This window comes from Pinus tabuliformis, chromosome 4_1, assembly GCF_031772625.1.
Source record: "Pinus tabuliformis cultivar Carrire ecotype Pingquan chromosome 4_1, CPIR1, whole genome shotgun sequence".
NCBI lineage: Eukaryota > Viridiplantae > Streptophyta > Pinopsida > Pinales > Pinaceae > Pinus > Pinus tabuliformis.
The window spans coordinates 313,470,854-313,479,412 of NC_142303.1; the positions used below are offsets into that span (position 1 = coordinate 313,470,854).

Genomic DNA, 8,559 nt, shown 5'->3' on the forward strand with positions numbered 1-8,559 from the left:
AAACTAGACAAAGACATGGATTTATATTCATAAATAGATTAGGATTAGATTTAAGCTAAACATACTAATGCAACAAACATCAATGATACACAAGCATGTAGGAGAAACTGAAATAGTTTTATTGATATAAGAAGAAGATCCAGGAGGAGATACAACCAATGATTCCCGATCCAGCATCAACCTCCCAGCAAAGGAATCCCTTCTTCACCTCCAACAAAGCATAAATCACCCAATACTCTAATCTCAATCTAAAAACCAACAACAATTCTCTGCAAAGTACAAAATTCCAGCCTCCTGGATCTCTGGGATGAGGGATCCATATATAGATGTATGCAAAGAGGATGAGTCAGCTTATGATTTGACTTGTGGCCTCTCTCTGTCAGTTCTTGCTTCCACTTGGAGACTGAGAGCCTCTTACTCATCCTTGATCAAACTCAGTGAGGCAAGTGTCATTGGGGAAGATTCTGGAAGCTTCCATTGTCTGTCCACCTCGCGGAATGACACTGCCATTTGTCATTTCCCGCTCAGCGCACCTTGGTAGTGCATTTAGGTGCATTGCAACGCAATAGCTAGTGTATTTGGGTGCTATGCAACGCAGGTAGCTAGTGGAGCAGCTGAAATGATCCTAATTTGACTGGTTCTGAGCAATTTCTGGTGGAGAACTTCTGGGAGAAGCCGTAATTTGTTGACCTTGTTCCTCTAGGGGTAGGAACAACACATTTAGGGACTTAGGATCCCTTGGATTATGGACATTTCATGCTTAGAGCTGTAAGGCACAAAAATGTCTATAACAATATAGTAAGCCCAAAAATTCTATGGAGGCCTGGGGAGTGATTTGCGATTTTCCCAGTCTCATAGTCGCACTTCAACCAAGTCACATCTCTAGTTGTTTTCACTTAGGCACAAAAACACGACCTTGCGACCTATGTGGGAGCACAACTTACTGAAGGTTGCATGGTCGTAGCAGATGGCTGGTCGTACTTTCGTGGAGCTCACCTGAGGAGTTGTAATGTGACCCACCAACTTAGTCAAAAGTGTGACCCCCCTATAGGTCACCAGGTCACAACATATCATAGGTTGCATCATTTGATTGTTTCCAAAGCTCTATGACCTATGACTAGTCACACTTGAATGAGATTGCATGACGTCCCCTACTTTCTCGATGCCCTGTGGTACGAATGTGCAACCTGGGAGGGATTTCTACCTTTGGATATGACATACACTCAATTATTAGATAATTAATGCTTTCAGTTGGAATTCTAGACCGTGACTTTGTTACTTGTGCGTGAAACTTCACTGGGTGGGTGACTTACGATCAAGAGCTGTAACTTACACCATTCTCGGCTTTTTGGAACCTTATGCATTCACTTCTCGGTAGAGGCTTTGTGTTTCAGTCTTTTGCATCCATCATAACCACCACAAAGATCCCTATATCAAATATGTGAGTTTTATAGCTTATGCTTTAACCAGGTTACTTTAGTCTTCCGTGAGGGAGGACGAAGAAAAATATTGATAAGATGATCCAAACCCCTTGTTGTGATCACCAGGAAAATAAACAGAACACTCAAATATGTTTCCACTTCCAGCAAGATAACTAAGTCAAAACTTATTCTTCCAACCTGATCAATATTAAGATTTGCCCACATTACATCATATAAAGTGAACATGCCATCCATCAATTCATGTTGCAGGCTAACCTCAACAGTATGATTAGATAATTCCTTTTTCAAAACAATAATAATGGGATATATTTTTGTGGGAAAAGGTGCAACTCAAGGATTTCGAGAAAATAGGTCCAACCAAAGATTTACATAGGAAGGATTCATAGCCAAACTACCCCACCTGCAAAAAATTTCAATCTTCCTTCCTTCATGATCATAAATATGCCTAGCGAGGCTTTTAGCAATCAACTTGATGGTTTTAATCATGGAAGTATCCTTTACATGGTCCCTGTTATCATATAAGCCTCCATCATGTTCTAAAGATTCTGGAGGTGAAGAAAGTTCTGATAGAGTGACATTCGTAACTCTATGTCTTGAAAATTGTTCATGTTTCCATGCCACTCAGGGATTTGAATTCTTTTTTTTTTGTGTCTAACACCTATTGTAACTCCCAACACTTTTGAAACATCTAAAATACCATCAAAAATTTGTTTTCCATAATCATTTTCAGGTGGTTTTGAAACATGAAGCCAAAGCTCATTCTTCCATGATCCCACACTATTCAAGAAAATAACATAGTCAATGATTTCTCAGACATGTTGATTAGAACTCCTTATCGACTTGAAAATACCATTATAATTATAAGGTCCACCAGAGGTTAATCCAAACATAAAATTGTACTTTCCTCTTGTCTTTGGATTTTCATAAAGGAAAGAAAATAATCTTGCAAGTTCTAACAAAGCCACTACTCCACTTCCACTTCTACCACTACCTAGAGACAAAGCTGGTGCAACACCAAAAGTACCATATGATGCCACAATATTAATGGTAGGGAGTTGGCTTGGATCTCCATCTCCTCGTAGTCCTGGTAACTATCCTTGAATATTTGTAAGAAACGGAGATGCCAGCTTTCTCGGTTCCTAAATTGGAAAGACAATATTATAACCTCCAGTTGTTGCAGTTGCAAGCTTCCCAGTAGCATAATTCTACTTGATATCAGTTAATATTGAATTCAAATTCTCTTCCTCAAATGAAAAATAAATAGGGTGCATGGTTTGGAAATAATTCATGAGGCTCAGCTAATTTCATTTCAGGGTATTTCTAGTGTAGGTATGAATCGATCATTGTGTGTCCGAGCCCACTCCAGATTCCCTAAACAGCCAATAAAAAAACGAAAATATTAGTTTACAGATAAGAAAAAATAATAAATAACTAATTCATTTCAAGAGAATAAATAATGAATTATCCAAATCAAGATGTTGCAAGTTATATGGTTTAGTCTAGTGCCCTTAAGTTGGGAGACAGACTAAAAAACCAGGTGCTTCCATGGGTCTATTAGTTGCAGTTGTCTTTGATATTTCATGATTCTTGAGGTGATGATGCACTCGTAGAGTGCGTTCCTTAAAATTTTCATGCCTATGTGTTTGGAGGGTGGATATTAATGCAAAGGAGGGCTTCGAAGATTAATGGGAAAGGTAACAAAGTTTCAAACCCCAATGCACACGTTGATATGGGGAATCAATTATGAATGTAGGGGAAACATGACACACAATGATTCTTACCATAATGCCAACCAATTTCTATGAGAATGCAACTCTAGAGGTAAATGAATTAGGTTAAATCATGAAGGGAATCATTCTTGTGCTGATCTAGGGTTTCCCCCCAAACCCTAGTAAGGTCAACATAGTGAAAGCCAAACTAGAGTCTTGTATTCCCACACATGGCACCGCCACTGATTGAAAGGCACATTAAATAGTTATAATCTCTGAAGGCATAGGAAATATATCAGACTTCCAAAAACCTAATGAAATGGTAGGTTCGATGTGTGAGATGAGGCATGACAAAATAATGCAATATATAGCAAACAATCACATGAGTGAGTGCATCAACAGGGTCTGATAAGAACAAGCCATGAGGGAATTAGCCAATGAACAATTGGAGCGCCCCTTACTGGATTGAGGCAAGAAGTGGCGGACTTGAAATTTTAGATATGCCCAAAAGTTTGGGTGGTGTTGTAGTGGCTACAATAGGTAATTTTTCAAATTTTTGACCTATTCTATTCATTCATTATCGAAATCCAAATACATGGGAAATGCTTCAAAAAAAAATCCCTTGGATCAAACTTTTAGGTTCTACCACATCATCAGCTAATGTCATGCTGACATCATCTACACTACATGGAACCTTTTGTACGGTGACACATGTCATCTAGATTTTTCCCATCAGGTTACCCAAAAATGTCGAATCTTCTTGCCATGTGTCCTTCATACTACCACATCATGCTGACATCATCTTCCATGTTGTTTCCAACATATCACTGTGAGCCAATCATATTCTTCGACTTGTTTTCGTATATGAGGTCGCACATAGGTCTGGGGTTGGGGGTCTCAACTTTGTTCTTCTCACTAAACCTTACTACATTGCTCGACCTCCAACTAAACCAACTAGACACATCTCCCAACTTGGATTTTGGTCCCACATAGGTCGGGGGTTGGTTGTTGGGCCTTTTTCTCTTTCCAGCTCTGATATGTGACCTAACCTCCAACTAGGACCGAATCACCTAAGCCTGACCTTAGTTAAAAAGCTTCCTAAGTCCTAAGCAAATGAGATTTTTTGTCTACAAGCATCAACTAAATGTGACTCCTGATCCAAAATGCCTTTCCCATACTTCAACATACCATTGGAAATCTCTTCCCTCATACATATTTGGATTGGGAGGTAAATACCCAATTTTTTGATTGAGAAATTTGCAATCTTAAGAAGAAGGAAAATTATCCTATCATGGACATCTCAAACTCTATCTGCATACGGTTGTGAATTCAAGTCCCATTTGTTCCATGTCATTTGTTATAAGCATTTTTGTGCCTTACAGCATAGAGCATGAAATGTCAATAATCTAAGGGATCCAAAGTCCCTAAACATGTTGTTCCTACCCCTAGAGGAACAAGGTCAGCAAACCACAGCACTTCAGATCAGTTCTCCACTGAAAAACACTCAAAAACAGGTCAATTTTGGATCAAAGCAGCTGCTCCACTAAGCATCTGCGCTGAATGTCAAAAGCTCTATGGTGTACCTGCGCTGCATAGCAAGTGCAACAAAGGCTACCTGCGCTGGGCGTACTTTGACATGTGGAGGAATCTTTTCTCAATGTGCCAATGCCCAGGAAGCTTCCAAAATGACACTTGGATCAGAAGATTCGCCTAATGATGAGTTAAGAGCTTCTAAAACTCCAAGTGGAAGGTAGAAACTCCAAGTGGACTCAAGGACTGAAGAACAATTGGAGTTGAAGAGGACAACAAGTCACACATCAAGCTGACTTATCTTCACTCCAAAACTCTATATAAGGATCTCATCCCATGGGATCTGGAGGCCGGAATTTAGTGCAAAGAATTGCTGTTGGTTTATAGTTGTGAGTATTGGGTGATTTCTTGAGGGAGGTGAAAAGGAGATTTCTTTCCATCGGGAAGGTGATGCTAGATTGGACCTCTTACGGTTGTATCACCGCCTGAACCTTACTTCCTTATATTAATAAAGCATTTGAGGTTCTTCTATTCGCATGTGTTTCAATGGTGTATTGTCTTACTTGCGTATTTGATTTATGCTAATCCTTGAATCAATTATGAATGCATGCTTCTTGTAGTTTCCTTTTCTTGTCTTGTTCGCAGGATCTCGTGTAGCTGGGCCCGTGAGAAGACTTGGAGCTGGGAGCAAGCGGCAAATAGAGGAGATTGGATCGACCATTTGTGCAAGACATCGGTAAGTGGATCTCTTCCTTTCATCTCTTGCATGTCATAAAGAAGTAACTTTAGATAGCTTTGCTTCAGCTGTTGCTAAGGAACTATCACCCTTAGAGTGGGATAGGGTCATTCCGTGTTGGATACTTTTCCCCACAACAGACTGGCGACTCCGCTGGGGATCGTGTCTTGTTGGTAGCTTGTGTTTCTTGCTATTCATTTCTTAAACAAAGGGAGTACCGAATCGAACTGCATCTGAATCCTTCGAATGCAAAGTAGAGGGCAGCTACTCTAGCCCAGTGCTGGGCATGTTTATGATTTAAAGAGCTGATCCACAAGGACTCTTTTTAGCTCTTTGTGATAGTGTTCATCTTCCTTAATCATCCTCTAGTGTATACTTGGCTGATAGCCTCTGATTTGGCCAAAAACCATTGATTTTTGAGCAAACTGTGACCCGGAATCTGAGAGAGACGAGAGTTGTCTCTTCAGTGCAGCTGCAGCAAAGGCTACCTGCGCTGCAACGCAGGTCCCGAAGGGGCTACCTGCGCTGCATGTCAGATTGACAGTGCAACACCTGCGCTGATCCAGTTTTTCCTTGTGCAACTGGGGTTCCCTCCTGTCTGTTGCCCAGTTTTCAATATTGTTTTTGCAGCCTGTTGTCAACCTGTATACCCAGCTGAAACTACCTTTCTTTGCCTTCATTCCGCCTCAGTTGTATGAAGAAACCGTGATTGTTCTTATTGTATTTCTTGCTTTCATTCACAGTTTCCCATAGCAAAAGTGAACTAGTCTTGTTGTGACCTCTTGGATCTAGACCTGTGAGAAAGTGTCGTTGTGATTCTAAGAGCTAGTTTATTGCTGTTCATAGCTGCTTGAGCATTTGCTTTCGTTATATGGTTTGGATTTCAGTATTTCTCGTGTTTGAAACGAGTGAATCTTAAGGTGTTCTTTTGATTATTGGACAAAAACTTGTTTGCTTTCGCTTGAAACTGAATTCGAAATTATACAACAGCTTTCTTTTTGTAATACATCAACATTAAGGAAGAAGAAAAGAAATACTTGCATTGTGCATGTGCATTTTGACAGTTTGCATGTCGATTTAGGAAAGTGCATCAGTGTGTGCTCTATGATCTGTTTGAAAAGATGATGTCTTTCTTTTCCTTCAGTAGTTAAGATTTTCATAAGTTGAAAGAATTGAAAAAGCTTGCTTATCATTCTTAGACTGCATTTAGGAGTTGTATCATACATCACGTGGTGATCCATAAAGGCAAACTGCTAAGCAAGATCAACCTAAAAAGAACTGAATTTATCTAACAATGCTTTGAAACATAACGAAACACAGTAGAGGTCTAGGTAGAGACGTGAACCGGCGTCGTTAAACATAGTGACTGTCGATCTCTACGAAGGTGGGTGATTCCTCCTGAGGGACGATAGCACTAATACGGACTTGTGCCCTCACGTACCGTCGCGTATATTGGGGGACCCCTATAGGAACAAAGCCTTTATCCATAGGAAGCTGTGTCGGCCGCCCTACTGATCGCGATGCAGTGAACACAGCATTCACGAAGATCGACCACTCGTACCGTAAAACGTATTCTGTGGTTTCGCGAAAGGTTTGGCACACCCTCTTCCTAGAACTCCAGAGTAGTTTCTTTTGGCCTTTTCCAAACTCTATAACTGAAAAATTCCATCCGAGCATTTGTCACTTCGGGCTCGTTAATACATCGAAGGAGACTAGAGTCATCTTTAGCTTTTTCTCGACTCTTAAAAAGTGAAAAAGCAAGTTGTGTCTTAAAAAGCGTCTAAAATTAATTCAATTCGAAAACACATTTTACCCTGTGCATTGTTGGTTGATCAAGTAATCCGCAACCGTGGAAGAAATTCAATCGATGAACCGTCGTTCGCGGAGGCGTACGAGTCAACCGTCTTTGTCTCCGGAATCGAAAACAACCCGGGCAAAGCGATCTCGTTCAACTGGTTCCAAATCTCCTGTCAAAGTTAGAACAAGTGTTCCAACGACATCTGAGGTTCCGGTTACTCCAAACATTTCTGGAAACCCTGCCCCTATTGAAGAAGTTCAACAGCCCCAGAAGGACAGTAACATTGATCCTAGTCTGAGAGCAAATACTTGTGTTACTGAATCAGTTCCATCAGTGATCGGTTCAGAGAGTCTTGCTCCTCAAACAACTGTCGCTGTCGAAACAACCCCTTCTTCGGCACCAGAAATATTCTACGGACCTGACGGTCTTCCTCTTCCACCCGGTCTGATCGCAATAGAAGAAATTGTAGAAGATCCGCAAGCAACTACTCCAACACATTTTGGAGCAGGGATCACTCTACTTCCTACTGTATCAGAAGCTAGCCTATCACCCAGAGAAGTTCCTGAAGAATCACTAGGCAATCTATTGGATAGACTCAAAATGTCTGAACAACCGTCGACATCTAGGACTGTGCCAAACGACACAGCGACAGCAGAACTCCCTGCAGTCATTCCGACAATGTTTGCCGGCATACCATCTGTCCCTAACTCTCAACAGCTGGAGGGGGTCCCTTCTGGGGCCATGACGACAGTATGGTCTGTTCCTGTTTGTTCTCCTGGGATAATACCCGGTAACTCCTATGTTGGAACTCAACAAATTGATCCTTTCGGGAATCAGTTTGGGCAATCCGGTCCTCGAGGTGTAATGAATCCTCTCAGTTCCAGACCACCACCGTATGGGGGGCAATATGCTTTTTCATTACCCCCTCCGGGAGGTTACCCATACGGGAGTTCACAACCATATTCAGGTTATACTGGAATAACTACAAGTGGTTGGATACCTATGCTACCCCAGCAACCAAGAGTTGTGTATTCTATGCAACAACAAATGCCTGTGACGAACATCCCGACGACACCAGCGATTGTAACCGTGTCGCAAGTTCAAACGGTGCCTGTTATATGTCAACCTCAGTTTTCTCAGGTTGTAATGCAACAGCCCCTTGACCCTGCGACTCAACCACAATCGCCGGCTAGCGAGGCGGCACAAGCACAAACGGGTGCCATTAACCCTCATCTTGGTCCAGTGGTTAGTATAGCACAACAACCCATGGCATCACAACCATGGTTGGTGCAGTATCAACAACCACAATTCCAGCAAGTGTACCAAGGTACCGAGCAGCAGATT

The 8,559-nt window shown here is 41.5% G+C and overlaps 1 pseudogene; it reads right to left on the reverse strand.

The window, feature by feature from the left end:
• Positions 1-1,448: 1,448 nt before the first annotated feature.
• Positions 1,449-2,713, reverse strand: LOC149175540 (uncharacterized; annotated as a pseudogene).
• Positions 2,714-8,559: the final 5,846 nt, after the last annotated feature.